Raw genomic sequence first — 26,347 nt, forward strand, 5'->3', positions numbered from 1 at the left:
AAAGCCCCTCCCACGCTCATCTCTTGATTTATCCTGTCCCTAGCATCCAAAAGTACCGGGACTGTACTTTTGTGCTCTGGTCATTGGTTTCATTCTCTTGGCTTTAATGTTCTCTCTCTTCATTTATACACTCAATCCGGTTTATTTCATTGTCGGTATCCTCTCAAAAGCTTCACTTTCTCGTGTAGCATTTAAAGTCACTTTATTATTGAACATTTGCGTATAATTCATTTCCATAAAAGGATGAAGAATTATTTTCAGATTATCAAAGGCATTTTATTATTCATTTGAGTGGTTTAAAATTTAACATAAGCCGACTTCATAATTATCATTATCGCTAATAGTGCTTGTGAATTATTTAAAATCAAAGTTTCCCTTTCTTATTTGTTTATTTTTATTTTATATTTTTTTTTTTTTTTTTCATTAATACACTTTAAGCCAAGCAGTAATTGATACATAATAACAGGATAAATTTAATGGTAGTTTGTAATGTAATTTTAGTACAAGTTGTCTAACTGATTGTAAATAAACGGAAGTATATATTTGTATTTATGCAAATACAATAATATAAACCAAACCGAAATCGGTAGTCATCTCTTCACTTAAACCCCCGTAATCATTTAATGTATTTATTAATTCATGTACAAATACAATTGCGCGCTAATACAAGTATATACATATATATTTGAAACAGTACTAGATCAACATGCGTTTGCTTTTCAGATTTATTCAAATAAACACTATTGATTAGTTTTATCCACTCGGGCGTGCAAATACCACAAATTACTTATTTATATTTTTAATAGCCTCCGGCTTATTGCCAACTATACCATCATTTTTACTACTGTTGTTAAAGTAACCTTAATGTAGGCGTTGTTTTTAAATAATAATAATAATAATAATAATAAAATAATCATTATTAACTATTATTATCCCCCTTTTTACGCACCAGGATAACTCCCAGCGAATTACCCGGCTAATTAATTATTTTTATCTGGTTATCTCGGTAGGACATTTTTATCGGTACATTAATGCCTCAATTTGTCAGTCTGGTGAAATAAAACAGCCCGGTAAAGTTTGGTGATTGATAACCAAGCTCCGAGGAGCTGAGTAATAACCGATAAATTCATTATTCTTCTTTTAAACGGACGTTTTGTTTTACTCTTTAACCTTAGGGGCATAAATACTAAGGGGCTGGAACTATCTACTATTTTTCTACTTAACGAGAAAGTTTTAAATTTTCTTGGTACTTAAAGGAGAAGGAATTTATATGAAAGAAAGAGTATAGTTAGATAGAAGGATCGACGATTTACTTTCTGTTATTTCGTAGGTTTTTGAGAGCACTATTGACGTTAGTACTTTTCAGCGCTAGAAAAAGGGAAACTGAAGTTATGTATGATGTGCAGCTTGTAGTTGGATAAGTCAAAGGATATCTCGAGCAAGTAAGTTGAAGGAGAAAAAAATGGCTCTGATAAGTGCAGCAGCAGCAGCAGCAGCTTAAGGCAAGAGGAGGTTCAAGGGGAGAAAGGGTGAAAACTGGGGGATGAAAAGAGACGTTAGAGACTGTCTTACTGGTGGTATGGAACTGGCTCTTAGAAACTCTTAAGAGTGGCGTTAATTAAGCGGCACCTTAAAGAATAGGTTTCCCTCCGTTTGGAGCCCGTGGAGGAAGAGGAAAAGGAAAAGGGGAGGAAAAGTCTGGGAACGCGATTACCGGGTGCTTGTAAAGGGTGGCTCGGCAAAGAACTGCAGGACCGCGTGGTGGTTGCGAAAGAAAAAGGATGTAGATGGTTGGTTGGTGGTTGTAAGGCCGCGTATTATACAGTGGTTGGATAAAAGAGGAAATTGTGATGCCCACCACCAGTGGAAGCTCCTCGACTCACTGTAAGCTGTAACTGCTACTACCCCTATTTATGCCTTGCATACATATCCCGCATCTACTTAGGGGGAGGAGTTATGTACTCTTCTTTAGTGTGGGCGCTACCCGGGTTAAATGCTCCTGGTGTGCTCTTTGACGATCATCTTGCTGAACACGCTCGTTTTTCATCCAAGGGATACGGGTCATAAAGCTGAGACTCAGCCTGAGGACGCTCGCGACGAGAAAAAGCTACGGCGAAATGGAGGATCGCTTTCTCGTTAACTCGTGACTTAAATTTGCTAATGCAAGTAGTTTAAGTTTTTAATAATTAGGAAAATGCTCTAGGAAATGTGTGGGTTTATACAATACCATACATGGAAGTTTCCTTTTTTTTTTTTATATCATTTGGGAAAGGAAAGGGTTGTTTTTACTTGGTAAGAGGAAAAGGAAGAGGTTATGATTTAAATGAAGGAAATGTTTTTAATTGGGAAAATTGTGAATTTAATAAAAAAAAAAAAAATACCGGAAAAAGCCGGTCTCAATGAAATAACGAACAAATGATTGAAATTAATGTTAAAAAGTCTTTTGAATAAAATGTGACAGAGTAGAAGAAGGAAAGGACACTGAAATTAAATCAACTGTGTGTAGCCACCGTTTTATTCAACGCCTTCAATTAAAGTTAAAAGAACTATTAAACTTTCCTTTATATTTTAAATTCAGATTATTTCTTCTTCTTCTATTAATTTAGCAACTTTACCACTTAATTAGTAAAGTTTAATTACAATAGATCAATTTGTTAAGTGGTTAAGGAAAATAAAAGGCGGGAATCGTTTGAAACTTTTTAACTACGGGTTGATAATTTATTAAAGGTAAACAGTTAGGTGGTAATTGCCCAGTGAGTGATGTTAGGTGTGTTCTGTAGACGCTATTGATAATTGTAAGTTATTGTTATAAGGATAATGATAATAACGTTCAATAAGGCTTAAAACTGACTTTTTACAAAAAAAACATTTTTTTTTAATTACTATTTTATTTTTCTTACCGATAAGATCAAATATTCTAGAATGTAATACAGAATATTAAAATAATAATAATAACAACAATATATACATCTACAGATGAAATCATTAAATTAACCATTGACATAGTAGCGAATGATTATGGTTAGATGGTTACGTGAGGATCGGAAAATTCGATTGTCCAAACTCAAATACAGAATAATAATCAGGACAATGCGTTTACTGGTAGGATAGAACGCGTCCTGTTGCCAAGTTGCTGTACACAGCAGGGGTGTTTCTGATAAATAGAAGGGGCCAAACAGTCGAACCGAGTACGAGTTGGAGTCTCTGCCCAGGCATCCGAGAGAACAAGGAGATACTAGATACTAAACTAGATATATAGACGAGCATGGTGATAAAGTGCAATATAGGACAGCAGAACATAACATACTAAAGGATGGAGGATAGAATAGGGTCGTGTGGAGAAACAGTGAATGTATGTAACCGCAGGCCCCTTTGTCCCGGCGAGGCCTCGAGAGAATCCGCAGCATCGGGTGTCCGGTTCTGTTTTGGACACACTCTCATGTATCCATTCAAATTTGGGAACACGCTCACGGTCCTCTGAGGATTTTCCGAGTTTCTATCGTCTGTCACTGTTATCCATATCCATTGGGCCACCCCTTACCCTTCAACCCTTCTCGCGAGAGTCATCCCCACTTTTTCTTTGGGGGATGCCGCATTCGAGTACTCACATTTTGCATTCATTTGTATCCAGCACATTCCCAAACAATATTTTCACCTCCTCTTTATCAGACAAAGCGCTGTCGCAGTGGAAATAAAATAAAAATAAAAATAAAACCAAGTATGTAGAAGGTGGACGGATAAAAAAATAAAAAACAAAATCGAAAAAAAAAAAAAAATAAATAAATAACAAACCAAAAAAGCAAACACAGATAGAGAGACAGGTAATAAAACAGAGTGACTGATAGATGAAACACAAATGTTTTATTGTGAAAGTAAACTCGCTCGTGAATTCGTCTTCGCAGTGATCGTTTACAAGCACGAATGCGTTCATTTGTCGTGTGTTGTCTACTGCTGCTTCTGGGTTTGATACTGCACTAGTTCTGCTTCACTACTGGTTGTATTGTTGCATCAGCTAACAGCTATTGCTACTTCTCCACAACTACTCTTTATCTGCAGGTACGCTGGTGCAAAATGCCGCATGTTTTATTTGTCCGATGGAATCACGTTTGTAAACATGGAGGACGCGACTGTCGAACAAATTATCGAGCACGGTGAACGGCTTAACCACGTTGTTAAACTCCTCTTTGTTTAAACACCCGGTTATTCTATCTGTTATCAAGCATAACATTCTTCATTCATTTCGCGCTTTGCTTGTCTTCTTTTTGTTTTGGGTAGAGCCCTTCACCGTCACACTCGCCTGTCGTTGGTTGTCTGCCAGTGACAAGTTAAATTTTGAATCGCGTAAATTTTATCGTCAGTCAGCTAATATAATATAATATAATATAATATAATATAATATAATATAATATAATATAATATAAAGTAATATAATGGGTTTAAGCGAAGCAGAAAGTAAATGAAATAACATAGAATATATACAACTAAAAAAGCGTCAAGTGTTTGCTGATGGATTTAGTTTTCTACTCGTTTTCTCTTCACCCGGTTAGGTGTTATATGCCGGGGGTCGGGGGTTCTATCGAAGCGAGCTATACTCGAGAAGATCGCTTCACTAGATTTCCTCTATGGATGGGATTTATCGCAACTCAGCTATTGGCTTTTCGGACGACGTAAAATGCCTTCTTGTTGAATCCTCACCGATAACCCACGTCAAAATGCCTGTCTCTTTTTTGCTGATTTCGTGAAATACACCCCGGCTTGGCTCGGCTTTAGCTTTATATATGAGGCTCTACGAAGAAGGAAGTTAAGGGTATATTACAGGTAAGCACTGATATTATGTGCTTCTGAAAACTATTCAGCTTTTTGATATCTAATTATTAAAATATAATGTTACTTTTATACCTTTCATTCTTCTTCCAACTTTTTTATTGTCACTCCTTTGTTCTACGGACAATGTTACTTCTTCGTTAAATTTAATATATTTCATTTTACGACGGTATTTACTTTCAAAATATTAGTTTCAGCTATTTTGTTTTGTTAAAATTTTGTACGCCTACGAGATCCATAAACTTTTCAGTACTCAGTGTTCTGTGGGCATTCAAAAATTTTTATTTTTTTGCGCTACATTTTAGATCTAATTAGGAGAGTTTATATTTTGTTTATGTCTATAAAACTATGCGACTATTAGCTACTGAAACTAAGAATAGAAAAAGTAAATTCTTGAAGACAAAATCTCTAAAAAAAATTTTTTAATTTTTTTCTTGAATCTGTTTATTTTAATACATAAACCGTAAAAATTATCAAAATTAATGAGTCATTAAATTTAATTAGATTTTATTTTGATTCTATCTTATTTCAACAAAACACTTAACATCAAAACACAATATTGAAACGTGATGAAACTACGAATAATTTACATATTGACAAACTAGATACGAGCTGTACTACTTTGTCATGTAACAATCTCGACAATTTGTCTTTAGAATTGTTTCTGTCACTAAATAACCCGCCTTAATCGCATATTTATGTACAAGAAGTTTCGAACGTTAACTATAACAAAAATTAAAAATAATAAAAAAAAATAAAAAACGACACGGGCTGACTTGGAAATGGTTGACATAAATTGAATACGATACTTAGTGACATAAAAAAAAATTTTCCCCCTATTTTGTCACCCCCCTGACCCACCCCTATACTGAAACATCATTATGCACTCTGTTAGCAGTTGTAAAAAAATCTGAAAAAATTCAAAACACCTTCCCTTATCTCTACCAACGCGTTCTACTAATTTTCATTTATCGGACTCACCCCCATGACCCACCCCTATACTGAAACATCACTGTGCACCCTGTTAGCAGTTGTAAAAAAATCTGAAAAAATTCAAAAGACCTTCCCTTTAAGAGAAGGGATAAGGGAAGGGCTAGAGATAAGGGAAGGTCTCTGGAATTTTTTCAGATTTTTTTACAACTGCTAACAGGGTGTACAGTGATGTTTCAGTATAGGGGTGGGTCATGGGGGTGAGTCCGATAAATGAAAATTAGTAGAACGCGTTGGTAGAGATAAGGGAAGGTGTTTTGAATTTTTTCAGATTTTTTTACAACTGCTAACAGAGTGCATAATGATGTTTCAGTATAGGGGTGAGTCAGGGGGGGGTGACAAAATAGGGGGAAAATTTTTTTTTATGTCACTAAGTATCGTATTCAATTTATGTCAACCATTTCCAAGTCAGCCCGTGTCGTTTTTTATTTTTTTTTATTGTTTTTAATTCTTGTTATAGTTAACGTTCGAAACTTCTTGTACATGCATATTTAAACTTACATTTAATATTAAAATAAACCTTTTACCGTTTGCTAAATTATTTGTCACCGAAATTTCGTTTTGGCATGAAACATTTACGAGAAACCTGTGCAAGAGATAAAAGATTGTTTGTAGGCTTACGAGATGGATTGTAAGCCCATAAAATTTTTGAACTCTGAGATAAAAAGCTTTGAAATAAAACCTCCCTTTATTCTTAAAAAATACCTGTACTCTTTCCAGTTTCCTGCTACGAAAGTAAATAAAAAGTAATCAAATGTATAAATAAACTATGATAAATAGCCTAGAGCCTTTGAGCGATGTACCGTCGAATGATCAAAAGCCTCTGTCAATATCTTCAATACTTCCCCTATATTATACTATACATGTATAAATTTACGTAGAGATTTATATTTGATTCTTTAAAAAGACCAACTTATATAATTCTCGATAAAATTTTCAAATCTTTTTATAAAAGAAACTTCAATATCAGCAAATTTAAAGTACTTTTCGTAAAAAAGTTTTGTGATATGTCCTAATATGGCCATATATGTTTTTATCTTCATATTAGAACGGAAATAATAAATAATAATAATTATATAAAAGTATAATGATTAATAATTCCAACTTGAATGTTTACCATTTTCCACGTAAAAGAATATTGTATGATGTGTAAGAAATATCATGAAAAGTTAATAAATTGCTACAGTAATTTCTCAAAAATAACCAGAACCTGAGTGAATTTTACAAGTCAATTTTTTCGGTGCATATATAAATATATTCCACTATATCAGAAAATTTTATCACGGGTTTATATGTTAGAAATCATCAACAGTCGATAATTTATTAAGATTTTAATTATCCCGTGTAATTAGCATCTATTGATCGTAGAATAATCTACCCACACTAGCGGATTATCTATTTCTCGGTTGATTTGGTATCATACTAATTATATTTCACTATTAACTATTAATATCCTTATTTACCGAAATTTCTACACGAAATAGAACATAGAACATATACGATATGATATATATTAAATTATATTGGATTATTAATTGACAATAAATAAAAGTTCGAAGCGACAATATATATAATTTAAATGTGGTTATTATCATATATCGGAAATGAATCCTTCATTCGTACAATTTGCAATAGCGGGCAATTTGGCACGCGTACGCGCACTCAAACACACGCAGCGGTGCGCATCAATTTTCCCGCGGCCCTTATACTATTGTATTACTATATTGTACTACTACACTATATTACTATATTACTATCATAGTTACATAGAATAGTATAGTAACTATGCCTTGTCGTACTCTCAACTGATGAATTATCCGCAAGGGGTGCGTAAGCGTATCCATGCGGCTTTCTACCACTGGAACTTTCTCTCTCTTGCAACTCTCGTTTACTTACTACTGTATTTGCTATCTCCGTCTCGATCTACTCCTCCTCTTTTTATTGCGATGCATGGTATATACTATGTAGCGTACAGTGTATTACGCGATTGTTGCAGCAATGCCGCCGGGTGGCACACGTTGCCATAACGTGACGCAGGATAATTTATTCGCCCGTGTCATAATTGCGATATCGCATGCGATCCCGGTATATATATTGCGGTCTCGGGTCCGCGCTCCATCCGCTAAAGTCCCGATCCCGCCCGAGAATCATTTGCTGAATATCCAATAATAGATTAATATTTAATCTGGAATTGAGCTTGCAAACCACTGGAATTTTAACCGATTATTTTACCAAAAAATAATTACCCGATATCAAATATTGCTGTGAAAATTTTCATATGCAAACAGTTGTACCGGAATGCCTGTTCGTTCAATATTTGATGAAAAAAATGTGGAAAAATATGTTTTTTTTTTCAGTACTCTGTACTTAATGAAAGTAATTAGTCAGGAAAATTGATAAAAATGTTGAAATATTAATATTTTTGTTTTTAATTAAAAAAGTTTTTTATTTATAATAATTTCATGCTTAATGATTGAGCTTCTTTTTATTTAATAATGTATGTGTAAGTGGAATAAATATTGATGAATTCAATCATTTAATATAATGCATATTTAATTGCTAAAAAAAAAAATTTCTATCTTTACACACAATTGGTATTTTTAACACTTTCATTAAATTTACTTGTAGTAGTTAAAATATTAAAAAAAAAAAAAAATAGTCCACATCTGTTTAATTTCACGGAATTTAATAGCGCGAATAACATTTTATTAGATTTTATTTTAATTTATTGGCGTAATTCGATATCTAGCTGGCATGGATGAAAAAGGATGAAAAAAAAAATAAGTAAAAATTACCGTATGCTCTTTTTATGTCGGCGCACAAGGGCGGAAAAAAAAGCAAGTGGTAGGGTGGCTGGCTGTAGGATAGAAATGAAGATAAGAGAGGTTGTAGCCGAGTAAAGTAAAGGTATAAGAAAGCTATCGATTAGATGATGCAGGGGGATTGGATATCGGTACCGGCGGCGGGCGCGTTCAGGCTGCCGGAAGTCGTTCCTAACGATAACATCTTTATCCATTGGAGAAAACGAGAGAAGGTGGAGGAGATGAGTCGGAGCTAAAGCATCCTGGTATTCCGGATTAGCTCTACGCAGTCTATGCCTATATATTCTATAAATTCATATATATAGATCTATGTGTATCTATCTAGTCTGGATATATATTTATGGTACAAAGTGTAGACTGTAATACATATAAGGGCACATATGTGTTTCTACGGCGTACCTTGGCCGTGTATTTTGCTGTCATAAATTCTCGATAAAAGCGTCCACTATATTTATGGTGATAGACTTTTGCTCAAAGATTCATCATATTCTAGTATCGCGATGCTACTCTAATGTTTGTTCGTAAAATCCCGTATGTTTTGCCAGTATAGGTGATGATAAAGATAAAAACAATGTTTGTTCCTTTTTAGCATGTTACACGATACACTATCAGTTTAGGAAGTTTATCTATTGGTTGATTTCTTTAATGTTATTTCTATAGTACTAAACTCTTACAAAGGAAGTTTTTCTTTCATTCTTTTTTCTTAGTTATTTTTTTGGAAATTTAAATTGTGATTTTTTTTATCTATGAAAATTTCTCATGTATATTATAGTTTAATCATTTAATTCGTATATGAAATAGAAAGTTGTTGTAATTGAAAACTTTGGTAATGTAGTTCATGTATGTTAACGCATGCGTATTTTCGATTGAAATCAACTGGTGGAAGCAAAAAAGATTGAAGGGAAGAAAAAATTTATTTTTCATTAACTTTGTGAATGATTATTAAATAATTGATTCATTTAAAAAATTCTATAAATTTTCAGACGTCAAATATTTTCAGAATTATAAAAAATTTTAAATGTACCAAAAAAATTTTTATTACTCTTCAAAATTTCACGAAATTACCATTATTTTAAAAATTTTTTTAAGTGTTATACTTTTCTATTTCGAATGACTAAATTTATTTACATCTTTATTTTTTTTACCTCTTCGGATTTTGATGAAATCAAAACGTCAAGAGTCAAATACAAGAGAAGAAATAAAAATAAATATTAAAAACAAAAAAGAAAAGAAAGGGATATAAAGATTGCGGAAATGCATAAATGCAGAAGAGGAGTCACAAGTCGTTGGAGAAGTTTGCGATGTAAGTGTAGTAAGAGTAAAGAGTCAGGAAATAGAGTAGTAGGAGTGGTAGTAGTTATTGCAATAGTATGAGTAAATGTAGTGGCAGTGGCAGTAAAAGAAATAGTAAGAAGAAGAAGAAGAAATAAGAAGCGTTGCAGCAGGACGCGAGGCTCGTTGAAAACGAGCAAGGCGGTAAGAAGCGGACGGTATCGATGAATAATGTATTTTACGGTTGCAAGGAGCGATACATTATGCCGAATCGCGTGGTGTTGGGTGGTACACCGGGTGAAAAGCTTGGACTGGCAATAATAACGACTTATACTTGCGCTGAAGAAATAGTGAGTGAAAGAAAACGAGAAAATCGCGATCGCGGTCCTGGGACTGAGGCTGCTACCTGTACCTAACCGATGAAACTTTAAATAAAAGAGACGAGAGATATAGATCTCGACCTAAATAAAAGCAAAGAGTATAAAGTAAATAAATAAATAAATATATTTCATTGAATGAAGTCAAGTCGAGTCGAGTTAGTAATTGTGAGTAAATAAAATAACTTATATTTTCGAGACATGAATTACGATGACGTTCCAGAAATAAAAGTGATTTATATTCTCGCAACATTTTAATTCGAGACTTATTGGCTTGAGAATTTATTAATTGCTCAAGTATTAACTTTTGAATATTTTATAGAAGAATATCTTATTGAGTTATTGGTTGTTGGAAAAGGAAAGGAAATTATTATTTAAGTGCTAGATGATTCAGATTTATCGGAAAGTTATGGAATGTATGTATGTATGTTCGATACATCATAAAATATATTGGAATTGGAAGTGATCAAAAGTTAAGCAAAAGTTGAGAATTTGTATTTGAGATGAATATTCATTATACTAAGATTTTACACTACTGAGATATTTTTTTAAATTCGATTTTTTGGAAATCAAATTACCTTTTTCCTTTTTCACACATACCAAATTTCAAATTCATGCTTTTCAGTAAGACAGATGTATTCATACAAACCACAAAAGCTAAAATCACTAGTTAAACTTCAAACTCACAATAGTAAACTAATAATTTTGAATCATTAAGTCTAATAATTCTGGTTACTAACTTCGACATACTGCGGTCAAGTTTGAAAAGTTAAAATTCCTGAAATTAACCAGTTGCTTCGTAGCAACTCAACTCTAAGCGTACAATAGTAAGTGTTTATATTTTTTTTTATTTGAATTGAGTTATGAATTATGAGTTCCGAACAATACACATAATATGTCATACATCATCGTACATAAATCGAATAGGAATTGAATAAAGCAATATAGCCATAGATGAAATAAATGGATTTATTAAAATAGTGGATGGAAGTTGGTAATTTAGGTATTCATTTGTGGAATGAGGTTTACCATGATAGATCCCACAATGTCGAATGGTAGTCTATGAAATCCTAGGGATTTACAAGTTCGAGATATTATTGAAATTGAATGAGCGAGGCGAGGGTGATGGCGTTGCAGCTAACTGAGACCGAAATATAATGTAGTTCCAAGTTCAAAACTTCAAATCAGAAGCGATTATGTTTAGACTATATGTTATATTCAGCATACACCTATATGTAAACGGTAGTAGATGGTAGATAATATAATGTATTATAATACACCCCTACATATATATGCATAAATATTGAATAGCTTTAACACATATCCTCTCAATATTGACTTAGCTTGCTAAGTCTCTAATTCTCTAGTACGTGCTTCTAAGTCCATCAAAATGAGGCTTAACTCTTGTTCGCAAACCCATTTGTATATTAATGGAGACTCATTAGTCATAGAAAGTGAAATAATTATCCCGAGTACGTATTAAAGCAATTAATTTCAATACATCGTAATTCTAAGTTCTGCTCATCTGTTCTTGCTTTACCGTATCTGGACTCACTATTTCCTGCTAATTAAAAAATTCAAAAGCTTATGCTTATATATTTTAATAAGCTTCGCGTTAAGTAAATGCCGTAATTCTACCAGTGTTTTACTTTTATTTTACTAGCATCTTTAATTAAGCCAACTGGTTAACTGGTCTGCTTCTAACTCAAATGCAGATTGGTTGTTTCGCGACGTATTGATTAAGTCTATAGATAGCTTAAAATAACTCGAGCTTAACTTTAAATATTTTAATTAATTAAATTAGTAAAGTACATAAATTTATTTTATTTTGAATAAGTTTTGATGGGAGTGAGAATCTAGTTGTCGATTCTAGTAATTAAGACTGCGACGAGAACTGTTGAAGAAGCTTCTAGCTTGTAGGTACGTGTTTGTATGTAATGAATTAAGAAGTAAGGACGAATATATACATATATATTTATATCTCTGTCCCGGTTTGTTATGCAGGTGAGAAAAGTTTGGCATATTAAATTACAGAGCACAGAAACAAGTTAATCCATCAGGGAATTGATATCTTTGAATGGGCGAGAATGAATTCCCGGTGGATTTATTGCGATACAGAATAGAGCGAAGCTACGCAAAAGATGGAGCTATGCTGATGCTTCTGTAAGAGGAAATGAAAATCAGAGGAGAGGCTTGGGGATGGGTAAATGTAATTAATTTTCAGTACATGTACCACGTGGTACATTAATATCTATAGCAGCAGGGAGCAGACTCCGAATAAGAAGACAAAGGTGAGCTTTGAGAAGAGAAAGAAGAAAAATAAGACTAAGACTAAGTCTGTGTATTATATGCGCATCCGCAAAGTGTTGCTCTAGTTCTACTTGTAGTTCCTCTTCTCAAGCAGAGGTTTATCCCGAAGCTAAATCCACACCTCGAAGATCTGTGGATGGAGCAGGGAAGCAAAGGCACACTTGCCGTCAAACGTGACCTTCGTTGTGGCATGGCACATGCTGAGAGAGCTGCCCCGAGGTAGAGAGTTTAGTCGAGTTGAGCTGGTAAACTTGTGGATGCTGGATGGTGGATGTACTCACGACCACCAGTTAAGAGTTAAGAGTGAAGAGTGAGTAAGAGAATTATTGCGGCGAGCGAAAGGACAGAGGAGAAGAAGAGTCAGGACTAGGAACAAGATACGAGGATGCCTGTTCACGATAATGCCGAGGAAACGAGGTCGGAGAGGTAACTAGAGCCAACTAACCCAATTAACCCCTAACTCCTGCTCCACCATCTCCAGTTTCTCGTCGTTAAATAAAAGATCAATGTTGTAATGCCAAAGTGGGTAGAGCTTTAATGTAATGTATGTTGTATGTTAGCCTCTGATAGTTTGTTGGGTTGTTATCGGTTTTGGACACTATTCACTTGATAAAATGCTTTTTTCCTAATGGAGAGTAGTATTGGATTTTAGTAACTGTATATCTGTTGGCTGTGTTTCCTGTGTACTTAGTTAGAGAGAAAATAAATATTTGGTTCGGAGATGCACTGAGATGGGGTTTATTTTTATTTTTGGTCTCTGCTGGCTCTCGGGAAGGATATTCAAGAGAGATTCTATTTAATTCGGAAACAGAGAGCTAAAATGTGGAACTGCTTTATACTGATGTAAGAACTCGGATAAATTAAGGGTGGGAATCATGTTAATGAAGGATTAGTATTGTCCAAACAGATTTTTAGTTGGTAAATAGACACAGCGCTCTTGATGCTCGAGGATGGCTAAAAGTTTTAAATCGTTTTGTACTCTGTAAATTCTACAGAATGGCAAGTACTTTTTTTTTTTTTTTTTTTTTAAGTTTATTTTTGTTGAAATATTGTATCTTTCATGTAAAATATTTACATTAAAAATGAATTAATGATATACAAAATATGTATAAGATATATATTTTTAACGTAATTGAATTGTATCAAAAATATGTAAGAAATACATGTAAGAAAATATAACACAATTTAGTAAACGATATAAAAAATATTATAATGTATGAAATAAATTTGAGTGAAAAAAATATCACATGAAGTCTTTGTAAGCACAGAAATCACTGATATGAATTTTAATACTTCAAAATTTGTTATTCTATTCAAAAATTAAAAATTTACTATATTCTAAAAGTGTCCATGATTTATTCAGAAAAAAAATCCTTAAATCAACGCGACTCAACAGAACTAAAATGAACAAAACTTAATTTTATTTTTCTGGAGCAATACATCAAGTCAAACAAATCGTCGGTGTTTTGAGTGTCTCGCGGAAAAACCCCAGAGCCCAACCGAGAGCTGAGAAAACATGTAGGTGCTGGAGACAGCCAAGTCTTTCCAATTTCTCACTGAGCAGAACACGGCAGTTTCCTGGAGAATAAAACCTCCTGCCAAGACTGGGGTGTAAAACGTCACGTATTGGAATGCGGATGGGTCTCGTCTTCTACCTTCTTTCTTCCTCTTCTATTCTCTTCTCTGCTCGTCTAGTCGTCTCTTTACTTCCGGCTCAACTACTATTCCGCGTGCAGTCTGCTCCTCTGCTCTGCTTACACTCGACATTCAGTCAGTCAGTCATTCGGGAGGTAATATACTGAAGAGAGTCGACATAATGTGCAGTAGTCTCGTAGCCATCCAACATCCAGGATCCACAACCCAGCATCCGGCTCTCGAGAATTTCTCGTGCTCGTTGTCACTGCAATCCTGAGGCACTTCTCCTCCTACTTCTGAAGGTATGGAGCTGCCGCTGATGTGCACGACTGTACTCACTACTCAGTGCTATGCTTTTGGAAGATAGGACGTGAAATTGGCAGGTGACATGGCTCTGAACGGCCTCAAAATACAGTCCATAGGCAAATATTGTATGTATAGCAGGGCTCTCGGTGTCATTTTGTTTCTCTCCAGTGACTTGACTCAATGCACACGTCGATTCTTCTCCTCTCCTCTATTCTCTCTATGAGACATAGGTAATGATATTTAGCTTGCGTGATCACGTATTTTCATTTGCCGACTTTAATATCTGTCTTATTCTCTGCTTTTCTTTCCTTATCATCATCTTTTATTCCACCATTTTTTTCAGATTCTTCTCCATCGATTATTCTCCGACATTATTTTATTATCGCAAATGTTGATTTTTATCTCCGTTAATTTTAATTAAACATTTTAAAAATTATGGTCATTATTTAATTTTTTTCACTCAAGCTTAAGAAAAAATATTAATTTATCTATGCTAAAAAATTCAAGATAAATTTAATTAAACAAAATTTAATTTTCTTAGCAACAAATATTTTAGATAAAAAAAACTTCCCGTGAACTTTACATATAAATTTACATATAAGGTGACTTCGAAAGCTCTAGCTAAATATACACAGAAATTATTATATATTTATATATATATATATATATATATATATATATATATATATATATATATATATATATAAATTTTTAAAAGAAGAAATTATTCGAAATAAAAAAAAAGTAAAGTTTTCTTATATTGCAAACATGTGTTATGTTTACATATATGCTATCCTGAATTATTCATATTTTTCGTAACATATATTTTTCATTTCATGAATTTAATTAATACTTGAAAAACGACATTTCAAACTTTAGAGTGCAAATAAATTTTAATATGAATTTAATGAGATTCTCTAGAAAAAAAAATTAATATTTTTTTTCCATGTCAGCTCAAAGATAAATATTAAATAAACATTGAAACAAAATTGTTTAACTACTCTCACGTACAACATTTCATGAAATTTAATCGAGTCAAAAGTCCTCGATATTCGGAAGTCTGGTGCAGGATGCGGAGTAAAAACACTCGTCGAGCATGACATGTTAATTTAAGTTGAGGATCTTAAGAAAAAGGACTCGAAATACTTATACTAGGGAGGAAATGGTGGAAAGAGTAAGAGTAAGAGCAAGAGCAACAGTAAGAGCAAGAGTAAGAGAGTTTGAACTCTACTTCGGAGGGAAGGAACACGATAGAAAAGAAATAAAAAGGTAAAAAAGCCGGATGAAGATCGAAAAGTTTGGAATGCATTAGCGTAACGTGAACGAGGCAATTCACGAAGGTTCTTTTAAAGCAGGAGCACAGTTGGTTGGTTGATTTTACCGATCGAGAACCGGGAACAGACAAGTATCGGAAAGAAGGAGGATTCGGTTGAAATAAAAAAAATTAGATTTAAGTTAAGTGTATAGTAGTTTACTTTGGAAAAATATAAACTTGTTTGATGATAGTCTGCCTGGTGACTTGTTCGATACTCGATGTAGATGCCAATAATCGTCGGTGTGTAGATAATACCAAGCATAAAGAACAAAAACAAATAACTTAATTTTATGGGCAATTGTTGGGACTCTGATGAAAGTTTATGACTTTTCAATTGATTTAAACCTGTTATTATGAGAAACATTCTTCGGTAAAGTTCCTCGCGCCATGTTTGTTTTACTATAAAGTTACATTGTTCGAGTTTACAAGTAAGTTCAGTTCTATCTTCTATCACTGCTACCGATTGCCAAGTTTTTCAATTTCGATACGCTCTCATTCTTTTTCCTAACTCTTGCTCTGTTTTTTTTTAAGTATCCAAAGACAGGATGTTGGAGATCGTGATCGTGCTCATGGTAATCTTTATATTTTAGTTGCTTCAGAATGTACCTCTTTAGGAGTTTTTAGTGTTTGGATTTAATTTTTAAAAAATACACTACAGCGAATTCGAGAGATAAAGTTTTTGAAATAACCATTACCGGGTATTATTTTACCGAATAACATGTAATTTCGAATCATAAAAATGTAAGCCTGGTATTAAAAAACAGATATGGTTAATTATTTAAAATTATGAGTTATTAATAAAATTGAAAATGATAACTGTCAAATATCAAGGGATTTGTTAATATTTAATTACAATTTTTTTTTAATTTCTATTTGTGATAAAGTTTAAGAAAAAAAATTTACAAAATTTTTTATCTTTAATGTTGATAAGGAATTGCAACACTAAAGATTTTGTACTGTTCTGTCATTTTTAAATTATTATTACAAAAATTAATAATAAATTTATCGAGCAATAAAATGAAAAATAACAGGTGAGCTTTTAAAGAAAAAAAAAGTAATGACATTATAAATTGATAGTTAGACCAGCAAAGTCCAGTGCATAAAGTAGATTACACGGTTGATGTATTCTCAAGATCTGGGCAATGTAAAGAGGCTTACACAAGTTATAAGCTCCTGAAATATCCTGTAAATTTAAAACTATTATAGTAAAATACACTTTTACTATAATTTAAATACGTGAAGTTAATATATCAGAATATATAAGATTCAAAAATTTTTTCAATTTGTCTATGAACAAAAAAAAAACTAAAAATCTAGGTGAAAAATTAGAAAAAATGAGCGAGCTCGTCAACTTTCCAATCAACTTGATTTTTTTCTCTCTCAGTCCTCTCCAGAACCAAACCGCAAATTTTTAATCTCGGAGAGTAAGAGCACGGCAGGTTTTTTTAAAGTTTAACACGAGCTGTCTCACATTTTCTAGACCGGCATTTAGTCGTCTTGAGTCTAACACTCTGCGGTGAGAGCGGACAGAGAAAAAAAAAGACAGAGGCAGAGACAAAGGGTGCAGACGATAAAAATAGAAATAATGAAACAAAAAGGAGAGGAGGAAAGCTCAACATTCTTGAGCGTGGAAGTTTTGAAGTGGTGGTGAGCGTGAGCGAACTGATCCGAGAATTGCTCCAAGCTTTTTTTCGTCTCTGGAAATTTTAATTGAACGTCAGTGCCGGCGAGTAGGGGCGGGAGAAGGCGAAGCGATCCGATTCGTTCGGTACAAAGTCGAGCAAGATTCAATTTACTACTTGCGAGTACTTTATTTTTTCTCTTTAAGCTTTCCTTTCTTTATTTCGCTTCCTCCTACTCGTTTTACTTTTTTACAAGTCTTTATATTGACTTCAATAGAATCTGAGTCGATTTTTCGCAAACTTATACCCAGTACCGGTGTAATACTGTTTTATTCTATACCTATACCTCTACCTCCACCACAAAAAGACATGATACATCAATTATGTATAATACCGGAACCCCGAAGGCTTTTTTCGATAAACCTTTTCCTTTTTTTTTTTTATTTCTTTCTTTTAATAACCATTGAACTTAATAAAGTCGTGTCGGGATTAATAATGAAAGTGAGTTGATAAGAAAAGTGGACAGTCCACTTCTAAGTAAAAAGATATAATCCACCAATTTGTCTTTCTGTCAAACTTTTCAGATAAAATGACCTACTTTACCTCCAACACGACTCGGGTTGTCTTTTTATTTTTCCTATTTTTTTTTCTTCAGTTTTCATTTTTTTACTCATTTTTGCCCAGAACCCAGACCCTACTACACTTTTCTTCTTTCGTCTTCATCTCATTTTTTTATGTATCCAGGGCAAAAACTCACTTATCGAGTCTCGAATTCGTGAAGAGGATCCCGTTGAAGAGAAACGGCGAAAAAGTTATCCTATCGCCTCCAACTCACGTTAACCCCTTTGGCTTACTTCTTCGGCCATGTGTCATTCAAGTTTTACGTTTTTTACTCAAGCTCTTATTCTTTGTTTCTTTTTTACAATACTTTTTAGTTGAACAGCAACGGTATTGAATATCGTTTTCAATCTTTATCCTCGCTGATGTATCACTATAAATTCAGTATTAATGGATTGATAATAATGATAAAAAAACACGTAAGGTATACATAAAATAAGGGTGAAAATGAAAATGAAATATTAAAAGTTTTCCATCTTCTGTTCTCACCTCGCAGTTATTGACACGAAGATGACGAGTTATCAGAAATAGACGAGAACAAAAAAAATTGAGAACATACGGGTTACTATTTTTCGTTTTCTTTATGCGCATACACACCTGAGACTATTATGCACCGGGATGTTATGGAAAATGAAATATAATGCTAAGAGATACAGGATGTAAAAAGGAATGAGAGAAAAAAGACTGAGAAAATAAAGGAGCAATATAATGTCTGAAGAAAAAAGTATAAATAACGAAATGCGTTATGAAAATGTATTCGTTACATTAAACTTTAAGTACGACAAAAAAAAAAAATTAAAACTAGAGGAAGTTAAATAAACATTTTTTACAATTAACTGCTGAATTTTTTTTTCTTTAGTCATTAATAATGTCAAAAAATAAAACGGATGATTTAATAATTTAAACAATGATTAAGGGGAGAAAGGTTATTGTGAAATAAAGTTGATTGGATTTGTCATCAAGAGGGCACTCGTTGGATCGTCAAAATTGATCGTTAGTGAAACATCGTTCGCAATGCTTCATAAAATTTAACGGTTTATTTTATTTTATTTTATATTTAGCTTTTTACTCTTTGCACCCTTTCATTATTTACTTTTTTTTTTTTTTTTTTTTTTTTTTTATCACTCTTTACCTCTAACCGGCTCTCGGCAGGTATTTCACGAGCCCCGCAGCTTGCTCTCTGCTAAAAAATATTCTCATTCACGAGTTAAACGATTCCACCGACACGGTTTGGGTTAGTTGCACCCTAGTGCTGTGGATAGAAAGAGACGGGAGATAAATTGGAGGGTGAGGACGGAGTTGATTGCACATTGGTTTGTGGAAATCGGTAATGAACCTTGATCGCCGAAGCGCTCGTGCGGGTGTCGACAATTTGTGGAAAAGTTAAGAAAATTTACGACTAGAACTGTCATTCTTGCTAGAGAGAATAGTTTTTTTAGAATCGCTATTATTCGTGTTATTACCGACCTGTGCAAATATTTCACACAATCTCGTGATAAAATTATGAACAACCATATTATAATGTAGGAATAACCTTGAAGCAAAGAAAATAATAATTTATCAAAAATAAGATTTAACACAATATTTGAGTTTTTATAATTAATAAAAAATTGAAAGAGATCGAGCCGTAAAAAAACACCTTTGAGAAATAAGATACATAATGAATATATGTATATAAGTTCGGAAAAATTGTAAAGGGGAATGAATCTTTTTTCTATTTAATTTAATGAATTCCAAACTTAGTTTTGTTCAAATATTTGTCGAAGAGGAATGAGGAATTTTTGTTTTATTTTCATCAATTTTTTAATGTTTTATTATTTTAGTAGCGATAAATTATTCAGTAGGAAATAGAAAGAAATATTCCATGAATTGATGCTTGAAATTTTCGAAATGTAATATCAAATTTATAAGTGGCTAAAAATTGAACGTAGCTCGTTCAACTGATCGATTTTGATACGAACGTCAAAGGTAAATTAATTAACAAAATTATGTCGATATTTTTTTTTATTCATTTACAACTTTTGATGAATTTGCATTTCATAATTATCGTATAAAGTGATACTTTTAATTCAAATATTCATAGTTGCGATTGTTATAAATTATTTAAATTCAATGTAATATTATTACCCGAAATAGACCGTGTATTTCTAATGGATATATCCACTGAAGAGAGGTAATGATGTAATTGGTATCGACATATAAATTTAGTTTGGGCAAATATAATTATATAGTAATAAAATAATTAAGTTAAGTCTCAAATCAATTTGTGTATTTTATGGAGCTGTTTATTTTTGTAATTATTGGTTTAATTTTGAAATGAAAAAGATAATTCAATAATAACTCTTTTTTTTATAGAAATATAATTTAATTGAAAGGAATTTTTCGATGGTGGTTATATGAATTTCATTTTATGATCAAAAGGTTTTAGTTAAAAAAATTCTTCACATTTTTTCAAAATTGGATACAAATTTTATTAGAGTTTATTGAATTATTTATTGAATTGCCATTCGATTTTTAAAGATATACCAAAAATTCATTTGAAAAAAAATTAATTCGAATTTTAAAAATAAAAATTAATAAAATGTATAACATTTTGATATTAAAAAAAATTTACACCGAAATGTGAGAAAAACAATTGTGCAAAAATCAATTTTGATGAATTTGAATGCGATGCATTTTTTCTCTTATTTAAATAAATTAATTGATTTTTTTATCAATTTAAAAATTTTTGTCACAAAAAAAATTTAACATTAAATGAAAATTCCACTAAAATCCATACTATGAACTCTAAATTTCATCATGAACATTTTAAAATATAGTAATCGACGTACCGATATCAAGTGCCATTTTTATTGAGGACATAGAAGTAAATGATTTTTTTTTCACTAAAATCTATCTAGAAGCACATAAATAATAATGGTGCAGGCTAACGAGTGCATATTCATGGTGTAGTCGATAAAGTGCTAGAGAGTTAAAACACTCATTCATTTGTATGACTATGCGCTGGCATATCTCTGCACCTCAATGTAAAAATACGTGAGTTTTACTTCTTTTTTTTTCTCCGAGGCAAACGAAACGCTGAACCAGTAATGGCTTATCTCGACGAGATGATGAGAATAAAAGATCGGGAGTTAGTATAAGAGGACAAAAGTTCAAATAAAAAGCTAAAAGATAAAAATTGTTGCGACCAAGTGAAAATCAACGGGGTTATACTGTAGGAGAAACGATCGGTAGAGCAGGTATAACTCAATGCGCGAAGTGAATTCGTTAAATATAGAATTTAGGAATGTCGTAGTTAACGTAAATCTATATCGAATCCGTCCGTTTTACGTAACAGTTGATAGAATAGTTGATTTTATTGTTCGAATAGAATCACGTTCAAAGATTATTTTAAGCTACTGAAAAGTCAAACTGAGAATTTAAATTTCAATAGATCAATGTGGTTAAATTTCAACTTCTATAAATATCACAACTTTTTAACTCGGAAAAATGTCGAGGGTGTCAAAAGGTTAACTGAAAATAAGTTAATGTTTAAGTTAAGATTGATCGCTGGGAAATTATTCAGCAGCTAGAACTAAAAGTAGAAAGTTTGAATATTTTTTTAATATCCAAAAAGTTATTTTGTAAGACTAAAAATTAATTTTTTTTAACAAAAAAAAATTTTAGAATTCATAAAATCATAAAAATTTATTATATTAAAATCATTTCTCGATTTTATTTAAAAAATAAATTATTGGAAACCGGTGACAGATGATAATTTAATGAAAACAAAAAAAAAATTATTGGAACAAATTATTTTAAAAAAAATCTAGCCCGTTAGTTTAAAAGAAACAAAAATAAAAATGAAAAAGCGCTATTTAGTGGGTAAAATGAGTATTTTTTTTTCTTCATGTAGACTGTTTCTAGAATCAAACATTAATATCCTAACCTACATCTGGATCTTTTTATGATTTTTCGACTACCGTCCGTCGAGTCCAATTATGTGACGTGAATTTTTAATTCCAGCGGAACGAGAATATTGAAATAATTTTTTCCTCCTCACTCTAGATCAAAGTCAACACTCGTACGATTAAAATGAAAGGTATAAAGTTATATAGTTTTGTTCCACTCATCATAACTTTTAAAATGAATTTTTTGTTTAAAATACCGATTTAAAGCAGACTTTTTTTAATTAAAAATATCTATCTATCTTTCGCTCGAGCACACTCTCCTTTATCAGCTCGCAGCCATGTTAAAGGAAAATAATGGCAATTAATGATAGCTGAAATTAGATAATTTACAAAGATAAAGAATATGAAGTGTATTATACAACATGAGATGTCGAGTCGATTTCTGGAGAGTGAGAGAAGTGGAGTGTGTATAAAAATAAAAGTTAAATATTAAATAAAAAGGAAACGAGGTGGATAAAAAATATACGTATTTACGTGGTAATGCACGGTGATGAGAAAACATACAAAGGACTGTGCCGGTGAATCTAGTGAAAGTTGGGGTGTATGGGATATTTAGTGTAGTGAGAAGAGAGCAAATGAGTGCGGTAGGACTTTCACACTATGTGTGTGGTGAGTTGTATACATGCCGAGAGTGATGGTGGTTGCGCACACAGGCTGACGAAGTAGAACACGGCTGACAGAAAATTGAGCTCGACCACTAGGAAAGTTAATCTCGTCTGGTGAGCGCATTCGCGTGGCTAACGAGAATAAATTAAAAACTAAAATAAAATAAAAAATTGTTTTAAATAAAAAAATATTAATTACAGACGAATGTGAGTACGAGTATGGACAATGGACAGGACCAAATCTGCGTGTGTGTGTGTATGTGTACATATATTCATGTCATACACACACGAAAATTAAATTCACACTTTGTTCCTATTCTCTTTATCTATTTGTCTTTCATATTCCCTCCGGAGATGCGTTTCAATTTCCGGCGTTAATAGATGCCAACTGAAACTGTTTCGTGCTTTCGTTATATGCAAATTTATATGTGTGTTGGTAAGTGCGAATAAGGGTGAGAGTGAGTATGTGAGTATAGAAAGGGGAAGAGGGAGGGAGTAATAATGCCCAAATGGAATAGAAAGAGCAAGAACAGTACAGGTTGAAAGCCTGGTGGTTATATCGGTCTCTATTTTGCTCTTTCCTTGTTTTCTCCCGCTCTAGTTCGCTTTTTCTCTTTCTCTTTTAGCTTCACTTTGCTGGCACTGGCAGACTGCTTCTCACGTCGTTCGAGGATCCAATTAGCGCCTTCCCCGGCATGCGATTTGATTTTTCCTCGTTTCGACGGGTCCGAATCATTATAATGAATCGTTCGAGTAGAGAGAGGTACCTTTTGATTTGAACGACAACCTAACCGGAGGGAAAATTTTATCAAGTACCGAATACAAAGAAACGACTTACAGTCTCTTTACTCGTTTGACAAATTTCCCGACACCGAAGGTAAGTTTTCAAGTTTTGCTTACAGGGAAATTAATCGGATATTGCGCTCGTTTATTTCATGATTCAAGGCTGTTTGGTTTTTATTTTTACTTTTTAAAGACGCTAAAGTTGTGTTACTTCAAAGATTCGGTCTTCATTTGTTTTAAGAGCATTAACGCGACTTTTCTGGTTTATGTTTTTTAATTGTTAGGTTTTTACGGTGTAACTTGGTATAGAGAAGTTTAATTGGTAGTCAAGTTATAGTAATATGATTAAAAAACTTTTCCATGAGGTGTAATTGTATTAATATGCGGTGAAAAATTCTGAGACACCTATGGTGTGAATATTAAAGTTATTTGTGTTTATGAAAGTTTGAATTTCTGGGTGAAATATTGAAAATATGGAAAAAACATAGGTGAGCTTTTTTGTAGAAAATTGAATTGTCTATGAATAACATTCCCTTCAATTTTTCTGTATTTTTTGCATTACAAACACAATTTTTATATCAAATCGGAGTTATGAGAATTTATCGTATTTATTATATTTAAGAAAAAATTTATACTAAGAAAATTTTTTGTCATACCTTTATCGGGATTTCTCGATATAAAAATGAAAAATGATCGATGAAATTTTCAGAATACCTGGAAATAGAGAAAAATGCACAAGATTAGCATTAATTCCACTTAAATCATGAATAATTTTGAAAGTACGAGTAAAATAAAAGTTTATCACTAAAAAAAATTTTTATAGTCCATAAATTTTTGATTAAGAAATACATTTTTTTTTTTTCATAATCATAGTGATAAAGATTTTTTTTTTAAACTAAAAATAGTTCGTCAGTTAATTTATATTTTCACAGTGATGGATTGAATAAAGAAATTTATCAGCAAGAACTAAAAAGAAAAAGAGTTAGATGAAATTGTAGATCTTGAAAAATGTTCAAGAAAAAAAGTGTAAAAAATATTTGAGTTGCTGAGCAGAGAGTCTTGAAAAGTTGTCGTCACTCAAGTTACCTCGAGATATGGCGATAAATTTCATTTTTCTCGGCGACTCGCCTCCAACCTTCTTTAAACTAAAACCCAAAGTTATCGAAATATGAAGAGCGAGACTTGGCTCCTCAATCCTTATTCATACGTACAGTAAAATAACGGCGCTTTTTCTTTATGATACGGGAGATGCATCAGTGCTGATGCGGTATTCACACGATCCTTCACCCCGTCTGTTTTATAATAATAATCATAATCATAATGTATATAATAAATTTAAAGCAAGCCACAGTGAATGGATTTCACGTTTCTATCATTTGCACTCGTTACACCTCCCCACTTGGATATTCACCGCTTCTACTCGAGAAAGAAGATGTGTTACCTCAAACGAGCTCGGAATTTATCTCATGCGATGATGTTACACTGACGTCCGAGGGAAATTGCCCTTACTAAGAGACATGAATGCTACTTTGTTACCACATTTATATTTTCATAGTAACTGTAGTCAATGTTATTCTGAATGAATTTTATTATTTTATCGCACTATATTAGGACCAAAAGATTTATTTTTTTTTGTGAAATTTTTGATATAAAAAATGAAACGTTAAAATTACATTTTGCTGAAAATATTTAATTGATCGAACTGATTGAATTAATAATTGAAAATTTTTTTATTGAAATCTTTTTTATTTTTTTTTTTATGTTTAGACCGGAGGAGATAAAAAATTTGAAGAATTATTCTTAGAAAGTGTAGTTATGCAGAAATAATATAAAATATTTGGCGTACACAATGTAAATATTTGTCCAATAATATGTAACGCTAAGAAACTTTTATAATGTATACGATAAAATTTTTCGGTAACTGTTTATGTATGAAAACTTTTATAATAATTTTAGAATAAATTTTCTTCCGTCTACTTTTATTGTACTTACTAAATTTTTGATATATTAAAGGAGATGCTTTCTTAAAATTTTTATTTAACATTTTATTCTACATTTATATGTGAATAAAAAAAAATGTTCAGTACATAACAATATTAAGATTCATAAATGGAAATTTTCAAAGTTTTTTTCTTATAAAAATTAAGTTGTTAAAAGAAGTTTCAGGAATAGCTTTCAAGTATTTTTTTTCGTAATTCATTTGATAAAAAAAAATCCACTTGTCGTTGATTTTAACTTCAATCTATAAAATACTGAAAAATAATAAAAATACAAGCGTATTGTATAAATCTCTACTCTTTTAAATCTTTTATTTTGTAATAAAGAAGTCCATTGAATACCGATAAATTTTTCTTAAATTAATTCCCAACTTTATTAAAAAATACCACTATTGGTAGGTATGAAGCAGTGTCGTGGAAAAAATTTTCACTTCAAATGTTCAATAGAAAAATCTCTGTATGATTATACCACACCTCCAGTACCGGAACTAAATAAATAAATACAATAAAATAAAAATCCGGACGTCTAGTCAAAATTTTAGGTTTTCTTGAATGCGAGCTGATAAAATCGCATGGGTGAGCACACGACAATACGATATCATAAGGCGTCGATTCGGCAGAGTGTGAACAGAAAATCGGAGATAGAGATCTGAGGAATCACACAAAATGAATAGAAAGAAGGAAAAGTAGTGATAGTTGACGACAAAGCCCAAATGCGTCAGTACTTCTTCCAAGAAAAAGTGTGACCCTTTATATTTATTATTATTATTATTATTATTATTATTTTTATTGTTGTTATTAGCGTATTTATTTACATTTTTTTTTGTTTTTATTTTCATTTTCGCAGAACCCTCTACTCGTTATTACCCTCGAGGTACGTCAAGTCTCGGGTCGGCTTTCACAGGCAACGACACGCAACAA

At 32.3% G+C, this 26,347-nt stretch overlaps 1 protein-coding gene across 3 annotated transcripts in view; it reads right to left on the bottom strand.

Annotated features, from left to right (window-relative positions):
• The window catches only part of Ph4alphaefb (prolyl 4-hydroxylase subunit alpha-1), a 103,449-nt gene that overhangs the window by 23,151 nt on the left and 53,951 nt on the right, over nt 1-26,347 (bottom strand). For 2 of the 3 annotated variants that reach the window (XM_074247548.1, XM_074247549.1), the window contains exon 2: nt 24,086-24,143. The exons of the other annotated variant lie outside the window; for it this stretch is intronic. The gene's annotated coding sequence lies outside the window, so the exon portion shown is untranslated. The remainder of the gene's footprint in view (nt 1-24,085; nt 24,144-26,347) is intronic. 3 annotated transcript variants of the gene reach the window in all.

The sequence above is a fragment of the Cotesia typhae genome, unplaced genomic scaffold (genome assembly GCF_013202065.1).
Source record: "Cotesia typhae breed Kobodo isofemale line unplaced genomic scaffold, CoteBio_Ctyphae contig_5, whole genome shotgun sequence".
NCBI lineage: Eukaryota > Metazoa > Arthropoda > Insecta > Hymenoptera > Braconidae > Cotesia > Cotesia typhae.